Source organism: Podarcis gaigeae, assembly GCF_964106915.1.
Source record: "Podarcis gaigeae genome assembly, chromosome: 6".
In the NCBI taxonomy this organism is placed as follows: Eukaryota; Metazoa; Chordata; class Lepidosauria; order Squamata; family Lacertidae; genus Podarcis; species Podarcis gaigeae.
In genome coordinates, this window is record NC_139682.1 from 89,621,455 (window position 1) to 89,629,063 (window position 7,609).

At 48.5% G+C, this 7,609-nt stretch overlaps 1 long non-coding RNA gene across 1 annotated transcript; it reads right to left on the reverse strand.

Annotated features, from left to right (window-relative positions):
• Positions 1-1,741: 1,741 nt before the first annotated feature.
• On the reverse strand, positions 1,742-6,795 carry LOC310847698. Its single transcript, XR_014565970.1, has 2 exons — positions 6,053-6,795; positions 1,742-2,764 (listed from the first exon to the last, which is right to left on the reverse strand). It is a non-coding gene; the product is annotated as an uncharacterized lncRNA (long non-coding RNA).
• Between the last annotated feature and the right edge of the window lie 814 nt (positions 6,796-7,609).

Sequence of the window (7,609 nt, forward strand, 5' to 3'; positions counted from 1 at the left end):
CAACGGCAGTTGCTGTGACTGAAGAAAAGCACTGTAATCAACAAAAATCTGCCCTTATTCCCTTATGGGGAACACAAGAGCCCTTATAGAGTCCTTTGTAGGTTCTCCATCGGTCGGAGAAAATAACAGAGGCCAACCAGAGAATATTGAGAAGTAAAGCAGCTAGTAAGCCTGACCTTTATCGAACTGTTGCAACAGGGTGTCCCCTTCACACGCAGGAAAAGGACCCCAAACAAAGGCGTGCCCGCCCTTATATAGACATTTTAAATTGCCCGCCCTGGAGTCCAAGACCACCCCCAGAAACATCATACATACATCACAAAGGTGTGTAGCTCAAGACCACCCCCCAGATACATCATACCTACACCACAGAAAGGGCGGTCTACAACAGAAATCTGAGTGCGTTGTTTACCTCCTGCCTGGCAGGTTACCTGTTAATGCTTACTTGATTGGATACCCTGGGGAGCCTGGCCAGTCTTTTGTAATGATAAATACTTAGTTCCTGAGCCAGGTCACAGGCTCATCCTATTCATACACAGACATACCCTTAAGACAGGATTTGTGAAGGAAAAGACAATGGGGAGGCCTTTTCCATTTTCCTTCAACCTTGCAGAGGAAACATTTGGTCAGTTTGGGAGTCAAAATGGTTTCAGGGCTGTTTTCCTGTGCTGCTTCAGACATGTGGTTTATATATTTACGTATGTGTTTGCTTGGTACATTTATGAACATTTATTATATATATAAGACCTTAATTTTTTTTATTTCGGCACCCAACCTCATCAGCTGTCACCCACAGAACTTCTTTCGGAAGAGGCGCTTTGAAGTAGGGCTCTTAAGAGCATGAGGGTGACACTTACAGGAAGTGTCATACAGAAAAAGGTGCCCTCCTTTCATCCACAAGCTCCTCTGCAACAAACTACACATTTAATCTTTTGTAAAGCTAATGGAAAAAAAAAACCATCAAAATGATAGTGACATAGAAGCAGTGCTTCCCCCCCCTAAAAAGAATAGTGTTTAGGGGTACTCTCATTTTGACTCAATAAAACCACCATTTTATAGTTCAGATTGGGGGAAAATAAAAAAGTAAATGGAAAAAAGTGCAAAGATTCACAAAATGTTTAGGGGTATGCGTACCCCTGTGCACCCCCCAAGAAAAAAAGCACTCCATAGAAGGAACCGGTTCTTCACTTGCAGTTCTGAAATTACTTAGCATTTCCCTGCACTAATAATTGATCCAATATTATACCGTAAAGCGGGAACTTAGAATAGAAGCATTGTATTTCCTTCCCTCTAACTGGTTCAGCTGTGGTACAGAACAGAAGGAACAAGATTGAGTAATCTGTAGCCTGGAGAAATATTTTTTATTTTTTTCATGATATGTGTTAGTTGAATATTGTCTCAACTACAGTGGTACCTCGGGTTACAGATGCTTCAGGTTACAGACTCTGCTAACCCAGAAATATTACCTCAGGTTAAGAACTTTGCTTCAGGAGGAGAACAGAAATCGTGTGGCGGCAGCAGGAGGCCCCATTAGCTAAAATGGTTAAGAACAGTTTCAGGTTAAGAACGGACCTCCGGAACGAATTAAGTTCTTAACCTGAGGTACCACCGTATATGCAGACTTGCAACTCCACAAATGTTACTAGGTCACTAACACAACCCTGCCTTTCTGTGCCATACTTTGATTTGCGTGTGTAGGTCCCCAGGCCACCCCTCAAATAACTTCACACATAACACGTAATTTTAGTTTTGGTTTTTGGGCACTATTTTGGCCACAACTTTATTAAAATACAAAATCAGTGAGTGGTTGTTTAGACATTGGTTATGACTATCTGTCCCCCCGCCTGGGACAGAACTGACATCCCGAGGTCCGATCGGTAGCCAGTAGAAGAGAAAGTCAAACTGGGGGGTCATTTGAGCTAAGCGTCGGACCCACGCCACTCACCCCAGCAGCTCCCCGAAAGCTTGCCTGCCCGGTCCTATAACAAGGATTCCCATAACAGGGATTGGGCGGCCCTGGTCCCATAACAGGGATTGGACGAAATCGTGGCAAGCCCCAGGATTCCTTTAACGGAATTCCCTTCAGCGCAATAGGAGGGCCAGGCCCAGCCTTACCCCTCCACCACCAGCATATTATAACCAATGCCTAACCGCCACACGAGCTCTAACGCTCGCCGCCAACCACTCACAAACCCAACCATGAACCCAATTTTGTAGCCACCACATCCAGCCAAACATCATTTCCCAAATTGGAAAGGTGCGCTCCATCTGCCCAGTAAAGGGACTCAGCCTTAAAATTAATGTCTGGGTGTGAAATCACCAAACCACCCAGCTCCAATACCTTCCCGCAAACAGCAGAGTTAATGCGCTTCCTGGCCCTTACAGCGGCCTCCGGGCGGGAAACACCACGCCAGGTTTGCCTCTGCAACAGGTGAGACCAAAATATTCTCACTGAAGGTAATAAGGCTGCCAATGCCTCCAAATCCCTTTTTGGATTGAGGTACGCAAAGCAAGGCAATCAATAGTTGCCACATCAATTTCCCCCAGCTGCACCACTATGGCCATAGGGTGGGGAGGTCCGAGAGCAGCCGGCGACCAATCAGCGGCATAAACTCTCCCCATGACATTCCGCGTCTGGAAAACCATGACACTTGCATGTGCTGTGGGAGGCCGAGACACGCTCCCCTTGCAGACTGCCTCGCTCTGCTGCCAGCCCAATGAACGATGCTGTGTCCCACTATCCAGATGCGGACCAGCGTGGGATCTACAAGGGTTGAAACAAACAAGCATTAGTACCAAACTCAGCATTTCTTTCGCACATAACCCTTGAAAGCATCCGATTTCCATGTCCCAAATCCTTGATCCTGGCGGCTGAGAAGCCCCAATGGGCCGCCATAGTCGCTGCACCTATGCGAAAGGAATGAGGGGCGAAACCAGAGGCCGAGATCCCACAAGCAGAGATGGCCTTACGCATGACTTTTGTGAACTAGTGTCGCACCATTTCATGCATGAGTAGGGGGCCGACCCCAGGAGGTCTCAAGGCCAAGTACTTCCTTACATCCTTGACTGGGCACGGGCCCACCTCCCCAGTCGCTGGGAGGCGGACAACCTCCCCCCGACCCAGCTGGTCAGTTTTGGAGTTGCGCACTACAAGTCTCAACTCCAAAAGGGGAACGCATATATCCTGAAGGAGCAACCCACGAGAACCAGGAACTTCTAGGAGCGAGCCAGCCCCCAGGGGAACGAAAAGCCAAATATTTCTGTTATCCAATAACAGGGCAAGGGCCCACTTTACCTGTGACTGGAAGCCTGATGATGGCAACCCTGCTCACTAGGTCTGACTTAAAGCTCCAGACACTTATGACAAGCTACAAAGCAGAAAAGGAAAAAACCTGAGGCAATAAGCCTCCAAACTCTCAGCCCAGTGCTGGCTCCAACACAATTTCCCCAACCCTCAGTACACCAAAATTACAATGGAATACTGAAAGAAGTCTCGTCTAGATCTAGAAACAGGAGACAAGCCTTAACTTGTTGTGGATACTGCATAGGTCAAGATTGACCGGCTTCCTGCCTGCAGTCCTGTGAAGGCTGGAGTCTTTTCCAACCTTCCGAGACCCTGCGCACGACACACTTTTAGCAGGGTTTCTGAAAAATTAAAGCTTTACTCTAGCAGACATTGCAGCGGACTGAATTCTGGTAGATTTAACAGTGCGTCCGATCTGCAGCAGGTAGGCCAATTACTGCAGGTCCTGCTCAGAGAATGGAGGCAAGTTCCTCTGAACGGCAGAGGACTGCCAGCTAAACGCTAAGAAATCCGTCCAGGCCTACTCATAAGACCTGAAAGCAGAAGGGGAAATGTAAGCTACTACTCCTCTTAATTATCAATTGTTGCCAAAGCGCCACGGGAGCTCCAGAAAATCCGGCTATAGCCTGGCGTCCGGAGCCTAGGATCTGAGCTCTCCAACTGAAAATGGGATAGAGTGACAGCGAAAACATTAGATGATCCCGTAATAGAGCGAGCAGAAAAGCAATATTAAACCTTAAGCAGTGCAGCTGGAAGGCACATAAAAGGGGGCGGAGACTCTGCCAAAGCATGAGGACCATTTTGCCAGGACCCTCACACTGCCTAGTTATCAGACCAAGACAGACCTGACGGTCCCTGTACTCCTCAGTCCAGATGTGCGCTGACACTACAATGGGGAGAACTCAAGAAAAGTTAGGTCACATGTGATAGCCTTGCCCTGCCAGGCTCAAGGCCACTGTACAGGATGACGAAGGGACCCCAGGCCATGAGACCACCTGGCCGAGCAGGAATGGAAGAGGCAGCCTGGAACAACCACCCTGCATGCCAATTTTTTAATTGACTTAGCAATGATAGAATCTGACAAAGCAATATTTGCTATCAGAGGAAGTATTACAAGGATAATGTCCTTCACGCCAAACAGCTTTTCCACAGGCAAGCAGAGGTATGAACAACGATATCCAGCTAGCCCCCGAATATGTTAAAAGGGGCAGTAGGAGCCACTGTCCTATCCACTGCCAACGGAACACCCAGCTCCACAGGGAATATAAGGGGCGTGCAGTAAGCCTAAGCCGGGGCTGGTGTCACATGAACCAGCGAGATAATCCAAATAATGGTACCCCCAGTTAAACGAGTCTTGACTCGCAATGTCCAATCCATAAAGACACTAAAGGACTTGAGTGCTGCACAGCCTATAGCGCAACCCATTGGCATCGCCTTATCAATGTAAGGACCATCCAATTAAAGCCCAACTACTTATAATCTTGAGGGTGAACCGGGAGCAGCCTAACAGCCAATTCAATATCGCATAATGCCAACCAGGCCCTCTTCCAATTAGTTGGTAAGCTCAACTGCTAGATCCAAAGATGCATATTTCACGGAACAATTCCAGAGAGTCATTCACTGAGGTGCCTATGGGATGCGATAAATATGGATTATATGGGGCTTCCATAGGGACGATCCCCAAAGGGGTTAAATGAAAATCAGCAATAGAAGGAGAATCAAGGGGATCCCACCAAACGTCCCAATGAAAGCTGCTTCCTAACCTTCATATTTGCTACCGCAGGTAGCTCTCTGTCTGGCTTTAAAGTTGCTGTATTCTGAGCCACTGGTTGAAAAGCCAGAGGAATCCCAAACCTTGGGAAAACCCTTCCCACAAGCACAAAACCACTGACCCTTCTAGATAACCTTTTAGCCAGGCTTCCAAGGAAGATATTTTTATGGAAATATGGGCAAGAGGTATAGAGTTATAGCTTGCTAGCCCCCAGCCCCCACTTGGGCAGAATGCCCTGCCTTGAGTTGCCACCATGATGTGTAAATTTGCAGGGCCAATGCTGGCCAGAAACCCTAAAAAGTCCCAACAAAGCTGCTGCCGGGCCAGCTTCCTGCATACCAGCTTAAGGTACTATTGCTCAGGGAATTTTCATTTGAAATGTGGAGCTGCGCAAGTGGTCCACATGTCCCCGTCCCTGCGATCCTAGCAAGCTGAGGGGATGATGGCAGCCCTGCATCTAACATACCCAGAGTGAATTGCAACTTAAAGAATAGTGGGGTGGAAGGGACCCTGAAGATCATGTAGTCCACTCTCCCACAATATCAATATCATCATCATCATCATCATCATCATCTATTTGTACCCCGCCCATCTGGCTGGACATCCCTAGCCACTCTGGGCAGCTTCCAACAAAAGATTAAATACAGAAATGCAGCAAACATTAAAGGCTTCCCTAAACAGGGCTGCATTAGATGTCTTCTAAAAGTCTGGTAGTAGACATCTGATGGGAGAGCGTACCACAGGGCGGGTGCAACTACCGAGAAGGTACTCCACATGGTGCCCTGTAACTTGGCCTCTCACAGTGAGGGAACCACCAGAAGGCCCTCGGCGCTGGACCTCAGTGTCCGGGCAGAGTGATGAGGGAGCATGCAGCTGTCCCATACAGGGACCAATCCAGCAACCTAGGGATTACCGGCACCATACACTGACCAGCTGAGCTATCCAGGATGATCCCTAAAGACCCAGGTTTGACGTACCTGCAAGGAGGTGTCAGCATCATCCCTGCTCCCCTTTTCCCTGCTCCTGGATTGCCACCTCTGAAGACGCTTCCTTCTGGAAGAAGGCACCTAGGGCACCAGCAAGTCAACCTCTGCAGGAGAGGCAAGCTCTGGAGGCATCTGCAAAGGCCCTGTCATAATCTGCAAAAGACTAAATGTGAGGAACTGGTGAAACCAATGCTTTGTGCATCACATGGGGAAGCTATTCAGGCCGGAAACGCTGCCAGTGTCCATCAAATTCTAGGGCCAAGTGGGCCAAACCCTAAGATCACCTGCTAGGCCAGACATAAATGTTTCCAATGAGATAACAAACTCGAGGCAGCCCACTGCCTGACCAGGTACCCCTGTTGCACTTTAGAGGGAAGCACACCCTCAAGAAACCCAAAGTTCTTTTTGGGAGCAATGTCACAAGTGGGCCGGACTACCCAGCAACAGAATAGTCCAAACGGAGCAGTTTTGATAACAATGGCTAAATGGGGGATATGAACCCTGACTCCCAGGTCCTAGACCTACACTCTGGCCACTAAGCCACAGTGGCTCGCCTCTAAAATGGCAGTTGCCACTATCGGGGCAAAACAAACTAGAAGAAAATAGACTTGTTCAGAAACAGCATAATAAAGAGCATACACAGAGTGCTCACTGGAGGCACAGAGAGCCTCTGGCTCCACTCTGTCTGCCTAAGATATACATTAGCAACAAGTGAGCCTGCAAACAAACAGATAAATGCTTTTTTTTTTTTTTAAGGTAAAGGTACCCCTGCCTGTATGGGCCAATCGTGTCCGACTCTAGGGTTGTGCGCCCATCTCACTTAAGAGGCCGGGGGCCAGCGCTGTCCGGAGACACTTCCGGGTCACGTGGCCAGCGTGACGAAGCTGCTCTGGCGAGCCAGCACCAGCGCAGCACACGGAAACACCGTTTACCTTCCCGCTATAAAGCGGTACCTATTTATCTACTTGCACTGGGGGTGCTTTCGAACTGCTAGGTGGGCAGGAGCTGGGACCGAAAGACGGGAGCTCACCCCGCCGTGGGGATTCGAACCGCTAACCATGAGATCGGCTAGTCCTAGGCACTGAGGTTTTACCCACAGCGCCACCCGCGTCCCAAACAGATAAATTCTTATAGAGAAAATGAGTCACATGTCACATAGACTTTAACAATTTACTGTACTGCCAACTGTAGCAGGCTAAGGCTTGAAAGATATGTGCAGGCCAAGCAGGCCTCCCTGCTTCAGCTCTCTGCCTTTTATAGTCTCATTGCGATATTAAAGGAACTCAATATAGTGCACCCGCCCAAGGCTAGATTAAAACTCGGCCAAGAGCACTGCATGCACCCAAAATAAAGCCAACCTTTGGGGATACTATAAACGAAAGTGATACCAGCTAAGCTGGGAACAGCCCTGACTAGCACCACAATTAAACAGGCAAAAATGGGGAAAACCTTTTTGCAAAAGAAAGCCCCTAATGGGGGCTCCCTCCCTATTGGGAAAGGCAACCACAGATACAGGGAGAATCTTCCCACAGGGCAGGGTAAGGGGTG